Source organism: Phocoena phocoena, chromosome 3 (genome assembly GCF_963924675.1).
Source record: "Phocoena phocoena chromosome 3, mPhoPho1.1, whole genome shotgun sequence".
Lineage (NCBI taxonomy): Eukaryota > Metazoa > Chordata > Mammalia > Artiodactyla > Phocoenidae > Phocoena > Phocoena phocoena.
In genome coordinates, this window is record NC_089221.1 from 26,757,714 (window position 1) to 26,772,525 (window position 14,812).

Sequence of the window (14,812 nt, forward strand, 5' to 3'; positions counted from 1 at the left end):
ATAGAAAAATAAACCTAAAAAGGCCATTGCAATTTGAACTAAAATTCAAGTCTCAGAAAGAGGAGCTTTGTTTGGAATTAAGATTTAGAAAGTTGTGATTGAGGACATCTGTTTGCTGGCCGATGGGACTGAATGGCTGGAACAAAGGAGACGAAGTGGTAGCACGTAGACTGGCTGCTGTGATCGCACCACGATGCTCAGCATTTCATCTGGGGGAGAAAGAAATGAGTAACAGTTGATGTGCCGTAAACAAGGAAGTCCCACCATCTTCCATTTCTTTCTTTTTTTGTTTTTTTACAGAGAAGAAATCTTATTTTTATGAGACAGTTGAGAAGCCACTAAGATACTTACTTCCAAGGTATTATCTTCGGTCATGTTCCCTATCTTCTTTTTAGGGAATATTCAGCCCCTACAGCTATCACAAATGCAGCAAATCCCCATTTGAATTCTTTTAATAATGTACCAACAAAGAAAGCATCGTTTCCAAAGTCACCTTGTATCTCCAAACTTCACTGTGGTCCCACAGATCCCTTAGCCCTCGTGGGCCCAACTTCTCCTGGACAGTGTCTAATGGGGTCCCTTCTATCTTCCATTGTTTATAATCAGGAAGTTCCACTTTACTGTGACTATGTACATGTCCACGTCCATGGGCCACACCTGACCCACGGCACACTGACCTCTCAGGACACTCATTATTCAGCTCTCCAGCCAAAGCCATCACCTTCCATTTCTGAGACCTATTACCATGCTCTTCCATCAAGCAAGAGCTGAGGGACATGCCTACAATGCTCCGAAATTATCCTTTTCTTTTCAATAAATTTATTTATTTTTTATTATTTTTGGCTGTGTTGGGTCTTCGTTGCTGTGCACAGGCTTTCTCTAGTTGTAGTGAGCGCGTGCTTCTCATTGCGGTGGCTTCTCTTGTTGCGGAGCACGGGCTCTAGGTGCGCGGGCTTCAGTAGTTGCAGCACACGGGCTCAGTGGTTGTGGCTCGCGGGCTCTAGAGCGCAGGCTCGGTAGTTGTGGCGCACAGGGCTTAGTTGCTCCGTGGCCCAAATTATCCCTTTGTTGTTCCTCAGGCCTCTCGTTCCACCTGGCCCACCCAACCGTCTACTCTTCCACCCCCTGGGTGGGGCGTGGGGGGAGTTCTATGAAACGTGTCTCTTCCCTAAGTTACAGATGGGGATGAGACATAGGACTCCTCTATTTTCAGATTCCCCAAATCAATGTTGTGGGTAGTGGCGGAGTGGCATCCTCACCTTCCTCTGCTCACACTCAGGGAACTCATGATAGGGCTACGGCGCAGGCCGCTCCACCCCACCCCCGTTCTCCGTTGACTCTCCTTCGCAGCCAGAGGATCTTTAGTCAAGAGAGGTTGGGAGCTTCCCTGGTGGCGCAGTGGTTGGGAGTCCGCCTGCCGATGCAGGGGACGCAGGTTCGTGCCCCGGTCCGGGAAGATCCCACATGCCTCGGAGCGGCTGGGTCCGTGAGCCATGGCCGCTGAGCCTGCATGTCCAGAGCCTGTGCCCCGCGACGGGAGAGGCCACGGCAGTGGGAGGCCTGCGTACCGCAAAAAAAAAAAAAAAAAAAAAAAAGAGAGGTTGGGGAGGGTATGTAAGTGTTTGTACCCTGAATTCTTCAGGGTCCTGCTTTTTTTTTTTTCTTTTTTTGGCCACGTCGCGCGGCATGTGGGATCTTAGTTCCCCAACCACAGATCGAACCCGTGCCCGCTGCAGTGGAAGCGCGGAGTCCTAACCACTGGACAGCTAGGGAATTCCTGTCAAATAGTAGCTTTAAATGACAAAACAGTTTTATCTCACAGCTCCTGAAGCTCAGGAATCTGGGCATGGCTTAGCTGGGTCCTCTGGCTCAGGCTTTCTTGCAAGACTGCAGTCAAGGTTTTCTGTAGGGCTGCAGTCACCTTAATGTTCAACCAGGGGTGGGAGGGTCTGTCTCCAGGCTTACCCCTGGTCGTTGGCCGACCTCAGGTCCTCAATAACCATTAGCCAGAGACATCAGTTTCTTGCCATGTGGACGTCTCTACAGGACAGCTCACAAAATGGCAGCTTGCTTCCCTGAACCAAGGGCTCCTAACATGAGAGACAGAGAGAGAGAGAGAGGGAGAAAGTCACAGTCTTTTGTAACCTAATCACTTTTGCCATACCCTATTTGTTAGAAGGGAGTCACTAGGTCCAGCCCATACTCAGGGAGAGAAGATTCACAAGGACGTGACCACTGGGAACCGTTTTAGGTGCTGCCTGCCACACTAAGTAATCTTCTTCTTTCTGACCATTACTGTTCTTACCATCCTGTCTGTATAAGATGAACTAGGCCATGTGATATGGACAACCAGTCAACCCAGGCCTGATAGTCCATACCTGAAGCACATCCTGCCTTCTTCGACTAATACAATGGTGTGCTTTTTAAAAATGAATACATAAAGGGGTGGGGGAGTCTTTTATAGCAATCTCATTGTTTGGATGTGTTCAGGTACTGGGACTCCCAGATCTACAATCTGTAGCATTTAGAGGCATGAGGCTCCCCTCCCTCAGAATGGGCCTATATCCTCTCCAACATAGCCCTGGAAGCCCTTTGCACTACCTGTGCTCTACTGACTGTCAGGGAGTTAGAGTAATTATGCAGGAAAAGACTCAAGGTTTCCCAATGAGTGTCCAGGTCTAGGAAATGCAGCTGAATAGAGTAACAATGCCAAGGGACTATCAGGCTTGCTGTACTCTTCAGACTTTGTTCTGAATAGTCTTGGGAGCACAAGCTGAGATGTGGAGAGGCTTATGAAGGCGGGTGGTTTGCGAAGGAGAGAGGAAATGCAATGGACAAGAAAGGTGCTGAAGATGACATTCTGCTAACCCCGTGGGGGAGCTTAACAAGTCATGTCATCCCTCTGGGCTTGAGTTCATCCTCTCAGAAATGACAGGGTTGAAGCAGACAATCTCTACATTTTATGGGTAAATGACCAGTAGAAAGAATTTATGAGAAAGCTAGTAAGGAATGAGTTTAGTTGTTGGAAAGAAAAGGGGATGAGTCAGTGCTGACTCACCTGTAAGTGATGACTTACTAAGAAGTTACTGAAAACAATTTATGAGATGTAAAAAATATCATACTGTATACTTTTTCCTAATTTTAATAAAATTTCACGTTGGTATAAAGATTACCGTTTTGTGGGCTTCCATGGTAGCACAGTGGTTAAGAATCCGCCTGCCAATGCAGGGGACACGGGTTCGAGCCCTGGTCTAGGAAGATTCCACATGCCGCGGAGCAACTAAGCCCGTGTGCCACAACTACTGAACCTGTGCTCTAGAGCCCATGCTCTGCAACCACAGAAGCCACTGCAATGAGAAGCCCGCACACCGCAACGAAGAGTAGCCCCTGCTCTCCACAACTAGAGAAAGCCCGCACGCAGCAACAAAGACCCAACACAGCCAAAAATAAATTAAAACAAAAAAAAAAGATTACTGTTTTGTAAATACAGAGCTTCTTTCCTTTTGGAAACAACCATCTACTATTCTTCTCTTCAATCCCTCCCCCCACCACACACACACACACACACACACACACACACACACACACACACACACAAAACCATCCACATGATTACCATGGAAGCCACCACGTTAGTGTGCCGTGATTCTACCCCTGTCTGCAGGTGACTAGTGCACTCATCTGAGCTGGGACACTCCTAATCCTTAACTGGTTTTGATCTAGAAACAGGTGGTCTAGTCTTTCTTAAGAATCTCAGGACTATGAATGTGAAGCTGGGACATTCAGGGACCACACCTTCTCTTACTTGGACCAGAGAAAACTGGTCTGGAAAGTAAGGAGGAAACAAAGTAGACGTACGGAGGAAAGCCACTGAGATGGAGAAAGAACACAGGCAGCATTTGCATTACTGGTTCCGGTAATTGCTGAAGCTGGGCTATTGTCTTGTCATTTAGTTTCTGAGAACAGGATCCTCATTAACTTCCCCCTTTGGTTAAAGCATATTTGATTTGGGTTTCTGTCTCTTGCAACCAAATGGGGGGGGAAAAAAACCTAACTTATTCACAAGTTCATTATTAGAAACAATTGTTAAATTATTAAAAGAATAAGGAAGAACACAAAAAGTGACCAATAATTCTACCAGTTTGAGATAAATTCTCCTAACATTTTGGAATATTTTTCCTGTCACTTTTCTATACATTTACATAAGGGAAATTAGACATTTGACAGGAGTTTTAAATTCATGCTTTTTTCACTTAAGGATTATGTTGTGGGCATTTTCTTGTGTCAATCAATATATTCTTCAAAAATATCATTTTTATAACTCTGACAATTTACGTTCATGAGAAGTAAGTAACTGGACTGGATCTGGTTGACATTTTGGGAATATTCTGGCTGTGGAGTGGGGATCAGATTGGAGGTAAACATCCAGAAAGATGAGATCAGAGACACTGAGAGAGGAGTCCAGGTGACTGCCCAAGTTGGTTAAGATGAGGGTGGTGACAGTGAGGATGGACAGAAGAGGAAGGACTCCGAGGCCATGTGGTAGGTAGACTCAATGGGCTGTGGGGTTAATTAGGGTCAGGGAGTAAAGGTAAACAAGACATCTAGAACAACTAAGTGAATGGTACAGCCATTTATGAAGACACAATTCTGGAGGAGAAGCAAGTTTGGAGGGAATGAAATGAGTTTAATTTTGGACATGTTGAGTTCTAAGTGTTTTGCAGACATTCAAGTCTTGATTTTTATCTATTTAATTAATTTATTTTTGGCTCCGTTGGGTCTGCGTTGCTGCACGCGGGCTTCCTCTAGTTGTGGAGAGCAGGGGCTACTCTTCCTTGCGGTGTGCGGGCTTCTCATTGCCGTGGCTTCTCTTGTTGCAGAGCACGGGCTCTAAGCGCATGGGCTTCAGTAGTTGTGGCATGAGGGCTCAGTAGCTGTGGCTCGTGGGCTCTAGAGCACAGGCTCAGTAGTTGTGGCACATGGGCTTAGTTGCTCTGCGGCATACAGGATCTTCTTGGACCAGGGCTTGAACTGGTGTTCCCTGCATCGGCAGGCGGATTCTTAACCGCTGCCCAGGGAAGCTCTCAAGTCTTGATATACGGGTAGCAAGCAGGAGATAAAGATCTGGAGTAGAGACAAGAGATAAGGATTTGTGAGTCTTCTGCATCCACGAGGTGATTAAAGCCACAGGAATGAATCACCCAGGAAGAGGGTTAAGAGTGAGAAGGGACCTGAGGAGGATAGAAGAAAGAATCTCTGTCAAGGAAACTACGAAGGAGGAGCCAGAAGGGTAGGAAGAAAACTAGGGGAGTATAACATCATGGAGCCCAAGAGAAGAGACTTCTTCAAGGAGGAGGAAATGGCCCACAGCGCTGACCACCGAGGGAGTCAGGCAAGGTCTGGCAGACGTCGTCGACAGCCACCTTCCCCATGTCCATTCTCCCCTTCTTCTTGGCTTGTCACGCTCAGTCCTAACTGCTACACAAGATGAGAACTGAAGTGTCCTTTGGGTTTGGTGGCATGGAGCTCACTGTGTTCTTGAGACAACAGGCTCAGAAGTTTGGGATGGACTGAGAAGTGAGTGTGAGGTGGGCCAGCGAAAACCCGAAGTGAACATGACTCAAGCTCAGCTGCTGGAGGGCAGGAGTGCGGTGGGGAGTGTAGGTCTGGGGGAAGATAGGATCAAGACGTGGGTTGGTTTGTTTTGAGATAAACTAAAGCAGAGCTCATTGAAATACTGAGGGGCAGGATTAGCAGAGACTGAAGGACAAGGGAGACAGAAGATAATAGAGAGCAAAGGTTCCTGAGCAGATAACACACATAACAGGTGACGGCAGCCAGCACACAGGTCCTGCGACTCCATACGGGTAGAAGCAGCCAAGTCTTCCACTGTAACAGAGGGACAGAGAGAAAAACGGTGGGATACAGGCAATGGGAAGCCAGGGGTGATAGGGACTGTGGAGCATGAGCCACAGCCTCCCTGAACAGTGCTGAGTTAGATCCACAGAGCTAGGGAGGACTTCCTTCCTATCTTCTTTATTAATAAATCCTATCTTTTCTATTAATCTCCAGTGATGGCTCTGTTCACAAACATCAATGCCAGTCTTTTCTTTTTTTTTTGCAGTACGTGGGCCTCTCACTGTTGTGGCCTCTCCTGTTGTGGAGCACAGGCTCTGGACGCGCAGGCTCAGCAGCCATGGCTCACGGGCCCAGCCGCTCCACGGCAGGCATGTGGGATCTTCCCGGACCGGAGCACGAACCTGCATCCCCTGCATCGGCAGGCAGACTCTCAACCACTGCGCCACCAGGGAAGCCCAATGCCAGTCTTTTATAATACTATAACAAATCTGAGACCAAACAGTCTAAATTCATCTCCTCCTGAATTAGCTTCTTCAACATGTATTTACTGGGTCAGAATATTATACAGTGGGGTTACAGTGTCCAGGCACATCACTTCTGTATCCTACTGGATAACTCTAAGGAAAATGAACCTCAACCGCCAGCAGCCAGAATGGAAAGAGAAGCCTCAAAAAGAAACTTGCAGGGATATCCACATGGAACGCAATGAAGTTGGACCCTTACTCTTATTTCTGGGCTCTCTATTCTGTTCCATTGATCTATGTCTGTTTTTGTGCCAGCACCAAGTCATATGTCTGATAAGGGGCTTGTATCAAGAATATATAAAAAATATATAAATAAAGAACTCAACTTAAAAAGACTACACAATTAAAAAATGAACAAAGGGGCTTCCCTGGTGGCGCAGTGGTTGAGAGTCCGCCTGCAGATGCAGGGGACACGGGTTCGTGCCCTGGTCTGGGAAGATCCCACATGCCGCGGAGCGGCTGGGCCCGTGAGCCATGGCCGCTGAGCCTGCGCGTCCGGAGCCTGTGCTCCACAACGGAATAGACATTTCTCCAACTCCCATGAAGATAGATAAATGGCCGACAAGCCCATGATAAGGTGCTCAACATCATTTAGTCATCGGGGAAATGCGAATAAAAAATACCACTTCGCACCAACTAGGATGACTAGAATCGAAAAGTCAGATAATAAGCAGTACTGGTGAGGTGTGGAGAAATCGCAATCCTCATACACTGCTGAGGCAACAGCCTGGCAGTTTCTCAAGAAGTTAAACAAAGAGTTACTCTTGACCCAGACACTGCTAGATACATAACCAAGAGAAATAAAAACATATGTCCACACAAAAACTTGCACACAAATGTTCCTAACAGCGTTATTCGTACTAGCCAAGATGTGGAAATAACCCAAACGCCCAAACTAACGAATGGATAAACCACATGTGGTAAATCCATACAACAGCTTGTTATTAGGCCACAGAAAGGAATGAAGCTCTGATATGCAGATGAACCTTGAAAACATTCTGCTAAGTGGAAGAAACTGATCACAGAAGACCACATACATGATTCTGTTTATATAAAATGTCCAGAATAAGCAAATATATAGAGCCACAGACTCGTGGTTGCCTAAGGCTGGGGGAACATGGGGGTTGGGGAGTGATGGGTAAGGGTTTCTTTTGGAGGCGATGAAAATGTTCTATAATTGATTGTGGTGATGGTTGCACAACTGTGAATATATTAAAAACTATTGATTTGTACACCTTAAATGGGTGAATTGTATGGTATGTGAATTATATCTCAATAAAGCTGTTACCTGCCCCCGCCTCCAAAAAAAAAGACAAAGAAACTCTCAGCTAAAGGGCAGCTTCCTTCTACCCAGCCTCTTCTCTCTGCGAGTCACAGATACTCTCAACCACCTGGTCTAAGTAGACGGGTACCCAAAATGTGGGTTGTTGGGATACAGTCGTGGAACTGTACCTCTGCACTGAGCAGCCATGGGCATGCTGCTGGATCACGGGTCTCAGCTGCCCTTTGTCTCAACAACTTGGCTGCCTTCTGCCTGAGCCAGTCCAGGATAAGTTCTCCTTGTGCCTACAACACACTGAGCCCTTATTCCCTGGCACATGCTATGTTATTGCAAAGAAAACCAACAAGTTTTGAATCTGCTCACATAGTAGAAGTATACATCAAACTTCTTAGGCAAAGGCAGGAAATGGTATGTGTTACATTATGTTTTCCTTACCACCTACTATAAACAGAGGCTGTTTAATGTCTTGGTTTTTGCTCATTTAAAAAAAAAAATCACAGAATATTTCTTGAATTCTGACTGCCCTTTCCTAGTGCTTCGTAGCTTACAGAATTTGGGGTGGTGTTGCACGTTTGAGAATGCTATTGCACTTGAAAAGGCTGGCAGGGGTCCTTGAAATTGAATGACGAACATAGGGGTAATCTGGAATTGAAAACACTGCAATTATTTTCATTTTCTTTTATTTAATTAAACGAAATTTGCTAATTTACAGTAAGGATTGAATCACATAATCATCTAGTTCATTTTGCCACTTCCTGTGAGGCAAGGGACAGTGTGGGTCGAACCTTCAAGAATTCTGGGAAATCAGGCCCTTGTAACCAGAAGCTCTGAGGCAGGATGAAATTCAACCTCCTGGTAGAAATAGGAAGGGCATTTAGAAATGCCCACAGACTTTGAGGATGTATAGAAATAGTACCCCTTTATAAAAAGAGGAGACACAGGTAGTCCCACATTTGGAATCTGGGGAGAAATCAGGGAATTTATCTTGAGGTAGGAGAGAGCTGAAAGGGTTAGTTGAGGAATGGGCTTGTTACAAAGCCTTTTATGATGCTCTCTGAGGAGCTATTATATAAAATGCATTGGAACTCTACCACCTAATTTAGAGGAATTTCCACAAGACCATGCTGAGTGATTAAGGCAAGATAAAGAGATATGGGTGTAATCAACACCCTCCCAAATTCATATGGTCTCTCAGAGAGTCCCCAGCAGGGTTGAGCCCCATTGCTCACAGCAGTAACTTGCTCATGAAGGCACTTTGTTTGCCCTTTCCTGTCGTACTTCCCCAGTCTTTCACACTGCTGTCTGGGATCACCTGCCAAATAAACTACTTGCACCCAAACCTTTGTGTCAGAGTCGGCTAATTCAAACTAAGACATGGAGACCTTAGGTGGCAGCCACCCACAGGCAGACTTCATATACCCCAAGCCTCCCATATGACTCTAAGGAACAAGGGAGGAGTCCCCCAGATACAACTATGATTGAACATCCCTTAACTCTAACTATATATCATGACTGAATTGATGTCATGACTTGATCTAAGTCAATCTGGCCATGCTGCATTTGTGACATTCTTCTGTAAGTCAGTAGCTTCTGGAAATCAGAGATAGGTGGGGGCTATAGCTCCCTGGCACCATCACCATAACCTCCTTAGGAGATGGCATTTTACGATGAAAGCCAGGCTTGGACCAAATCTACCAGATGTGTGAACATTTATTAACAGCACAAAACAATCGTATTTCTTGTTCTTTGGTTGTGGGAGATGTCCCCCTCTCTGTCCGCAGGCCTCCACTAAGTGTTCTGCATGAAAGTTTCACTTCCAAGATAGATGCAATGAGACAGCAGAAGCGGCCCACCTTGTGGTCTGTCAAGTGACCTGGAGCTTATGGGACCAATGAGGTTTTTAGACCTTGGGCTCTGTTCCAAAGAGTTTACACTGCTGGGACTGAGGGATATGTTTACCCTATAGGTCTGAGGATGGGGCCTCTATGGCATTTCTAGCCAAACGCAGACCCCAAACACCTACACATCTCACCACTGGAAGATCCTCAACAAACCCTTTGAGGTAGATTTTGAATATCTGAAGTGCTTATGTAGCCACCTTTGGAACTTGGATTCCTGTTTAGGGTATTTCAAATGCTAACTGCTCCTGGTTAAATTTACACACACACACACACAAACACACACACACACACACACACACACACACACACACCCTCTGTTTACATAAAGTATTTCAATGACCACACAATAACAGCTAACATTTACTGACCATCTACTATGTGACAGACACTCAAAAGGAACTCATCTTTAACCCTCCAGCACTCCAATAAGGTGGGTTCTATGAATGTTGCCATTTTACAGATGAGGAAACTGAGAGGGAGGGACGGTAACTCCCTCACCCAAGTCCCACAGTTCATAAGTTGCAAATCAGGGGTTCAGACTCAGGCAGTCTGGCTCTAGAGAGACCGGCCCCTTAACCATCACATTTCGCAGACCCCAGTGAGGGGCAGTGAGGGCTAATTGAGAGAAATATAGAAATGTGACATTCCCGGAGACTGGTTCAAGATGGTGGAGTAGAAGGACCTGCTCTCACCCCCTCTTGCAAGAGCACCGGAATCACAACTAACTGCTGAACAATCAACAACAGGAAGACACTGGAACTCACCAGTAAAGGTACCCCACATCCGGAGACAAAGGAGAAGCCACAGTGAGACGGTAGGAGGGGCGCAATCACAATAAAATCTAATCCCATAACTGCTGGGTGGGTGACCCACAAACTGGAGAACAATTATACCACAGAAGCCACCCACTGGAGTGAAGGTTCTGAGCCACATGTCAGGCTTCCCAACCTGAGGGTCTGGCAACAGAAGGAGGAATTCCTACAGAATCAGACTTTGGCTAGCGGGATTTGATTGCAGGACTTTGGCAGGACTGGGGAAAACAGAGACTCCACTCTTGGAGGGCACACACAAAGTAGTGTGTGCATTGGGACCCAGGGGAAGGAGCAGTGACCCCACAGGAGACTGAACCAGACCTACCTGCTAGTGTTGGAGGGTCTCCTGCAGAGGCAGGGGGTGGCCGTGGCTCACCACAGGGACAAGGACACTGACAGCAGAAGTTCTGGGAAGTACTCCTTGGTGTGAGCCCTCCCAGAGTCCACCATTAGCCACACCAAAGAGCCGGGTAGGCTCCAGTGCTGGGTCGCCTCAGGCCAAACAACCAACAGGGAGGGAACCCAGCCCCACCCATCAGCAGACAAGTGGATTAAAGTTTCACTGAGCTCTGCCCACCAGAGCAACACCCAGCTCCACCCACCACCAGTTCCTCCCATCAGGAAGCCTGCACAAGCCTCTTAGATAGCCTCATCCACCAGACGGCAGACAGCAGAAGCAAGAACTACAATCCTGCAGCCTCTGGAAAAAAAACCATATTCACAGGAAGATAGACAAGATGAAAAGGCAGAGGACTTTTTACCAGACGAAGGAACAAGATAAAACCCCAGAAAAACAACGAAATGAAGTGGAGATAGGCAACCTTCCAGAAAAAGAATTCAGAATAATGATAGTGAAGATGATCCAGGACCTCGGAAAAAGAATGGAGACAAAGATCGAGAAGATGCAAGAAGTGTTTAACAAAGACGTAGAAGAATTAAAGAACAAACGCCTAAAAGAATTAAAGAACAAACAAACAGATGAACAAGAACTGAAATGAAAAATATACTAGAAGGAATCAATAGCAGAATAACTGAGGCAGAAGAATGTATAAGTGATCTGGAAGACAGAATGGTGGAATTCACTGGTGCAGAACAGAATAAAGAAAAAACAATGAAAAGAAATGAAGACAGCCTAAGAGGCCTCTGGGACAACAACAAACAAAACAACATTCGCATTATAGTGGTCCCAGAAGGAGAAGAGAGAGAAAGGACCTGAGAAAATATTTGAAGAGATTACAGTTGAAAATTTCCCTAACATGGGAAAGGAAATAGCCACCCAAGTCCAGGAAGTGCAGAGAGTCCCAGGCAGGATAAACCCAAGGAGAAACATGCCAAGACACACAGTAATCAAACTGACAAAAATTAAAGACAAAGAAAAATTATTGGAAGCAACAAGGGAAAAATGACAAATAACATACAAGGGAACTCCCATAAGGTTAACAGCTGACTTCTCAGTAGAAACTCTACAAGCCAGAAGGGAGTGGCATGATGTATTTAAAGTGATGAAAGGGAAGAACCTACAACCAAGATTACTCTACCCAGCAAGAATCTCATTCAGATTCAACAGAGAAAGCAAAAGCTCTACAGACAAGAAAAAGCTAAAAGAATTCAGCACCACCAAACCAGCTCTACAACAAATGCTAAAGGAACATCTCTAAGTGGGAAACACAAGAGAAGAAGAGGACCTACAAAAACAAACCCATAACAATTAAGAAAATGGTAATAGGAACATTCATATCAATAATTACCTTAAACGTGAATGCATTAAATGCTCCAACCAAAAGACACAGGCTTGCTGAATGGATACAAAAGCAAGACCCATATATATGCTGTCTACAAGAGACCCACTTCAGACCTAGGGACACATACAGACTGAAACTGAGGAGATGGAAAAAGATATTCCATGCAAATGGAAATCAAAAGAAAGCTGGAGTAGCAATACTCATATCACATAAAATACATTTTAAAAGAAAGAATGTTACAAGAGACAAGGAAGGACACTACATAATGATCAGGGATCAATTCAAGAAGAAGATATAACAATTGTAAATATATATGCACCCAACATAGGAGCACCTCAATACATAAGGCAACTGCTAACAGCTATAAGAGAGGAAATTGACAGTAACACAATAATAGTAGGGGACTTTAACACCTCACTTACACCAATGGACAGATCATCCAGACAAAAAATTAATAAGGAAACACAAGCTTTAAATGACTCAACAGACCAGATAGATTTAATTGATATTTATAGGACATTCCATGCAAAACAGCAGATTACACTTTCTTCTCAAGTGCACATGGAACGTTCTCCAGGAGAGATCACATCTTGGGTCACAAATCAAGCCACGGTAAATTTAAGAAAACTGAAATCATTTCAAGCATCTTTTCTGACCACAACGTTATGAGATTAGAAATCAATTACAGGGGGAAAAAAAAAAACACACAAACACATGTAGGCTAAACAATATGTTACTACATAACCAAGAGATCACTGAAGAAATCAAAGAGGAAATCAAAAAACACCTAGAGACAAATGACAATGAAAACATGATGATCCAAAACCTTTGGGATACAGCAAAAGCAGTTCTAAGAGGGAAGTTTATAGCAATACAAGCCTACCTCAAGAAACAAGAAAAATCTCAAATAAACAATCTAACGTTACACCCAAAAGAACTAGATAAAGAAGAACAAACAAAACCCAAAGTTAGTAGAAGGAAAGAAATCATAAAGATCAGAGCAGAAATAAATGAAATAAAAAACAAAGAAAACAACAGCAAAGATCAATAAAACTAAAAGCTGGTTCTTTGAGAAGATAAACAAAATTGATAAACCATTAGCCAGACTCATCAAGAAAACAAAGGGAGAGGACTCAAATCAATAAAATTAGAAATGAAAACGGAGAAGTTACAACGGACTCAGCAGAAATACAAAGCATCATAAGAGACTACTAAAAGCAACTCTATGCCAATAAAATGGGCAACCTGGAAGAAATGGACAAACTCTTAGAAAGGTATAACCTTCCAAGACTGAACCAGGAAGAAATAGAAAATATGAACGGACCAATCACAAGTAATGAAATTAAAACTGTGATTAAAAATCTTCCAACAAACAAAAGTCCAGGACCAGATGGCTTCACAGGTGAATTCTATCAAACATTTAGAGAAGAGCTAACACCCACCCTTCTCAAACTCTTCCAAAAAATTGCAGAAGAAGGAATACTCCCAAACTCATTCTATGAGGCCACCATCACCCTGATACCAAAACCACACAAAGATACTACAAAAAAAGAAAATTACAAACCAGTATCACTGATGAATATAGATGCAAAGGTCCTCAACAAAGTAGTAGCAAACAGAATCCAACAACACATTAAAAGGATCATACACCGTGAACAAGTGGGATTTTTCCAGGGATGCAAGGATTCTTCAGTATATGCAAATCAATCAATGTTATACACCATACTAACAAATTGGAGAATAAAAACCATATGATCATCTCAATAGATGCAGAAAAAGCTTTTGACAAAATTCAACACTCATTTATGATAAAAACTCTCCAGAAAGTGGGCGTAGAGGGAATCTACCTAAACATAATAAAGGCCATATACGACAAACCCACAGCAAACATCATTCTCAATGGTGAAAAACTGAAAGCATTTCCTCTAAGATCAGGAACAAGACAAGGATGTCCACTGTCGCCACTATTATTCAACATAGTTTTGGAGCTGGAGGAATCAGACTCCCTGACTTCAGACTATACTACAAAGCTACAGAAATCAAGACAATATGGTACTGGAACAAAAACAGAAATATAGATCAATGGAACAGGACAGAAAGCCCAGAGATAAACCCACGCACCTATGGTCAACTAATCTGTGACAAAGGAGGCAAGGGTAAACAATGGAGAAAAGACAGTCTCTTCAATAAGTGGTGCTGGGAAAACTGGAGAGCTATATGTAAAAGAATGAAATTAGAACACATCCTAACACCATACACAAAAATAAATTCAAAATGTATTAGAGACCTAAATGTAGGACCAGACACTATAAAACTCTCAGAGGCAAACATAGGAAGAACACTCTTTGACATAAATCACAGCAAGATCTTTTTTGACCCACCTCCCAGAGTAATGGAAATAAAAACAAAAATAAACAAATGAGACCTAATGAAACTTAAAAGCTTTTGCAAAGCAAAGGAAACTACAAACAGGAAGAAAAGACAACCCTCAGAATGGGAGAAAATATCTGCAAACAAATCAACAGACAAAGGATTAATCTCCAAAATATATGAACAGCTCATGCAGGTCAATATTAAAAAGACAAACAACCCAATCCAAAAATGGGCAGAAGACCTAAAAAGACATTTCTCCAGAGAAGACATACAGATGGTCAACAGGCACATGAAAAGCTGCTCAACATCACTAATTATT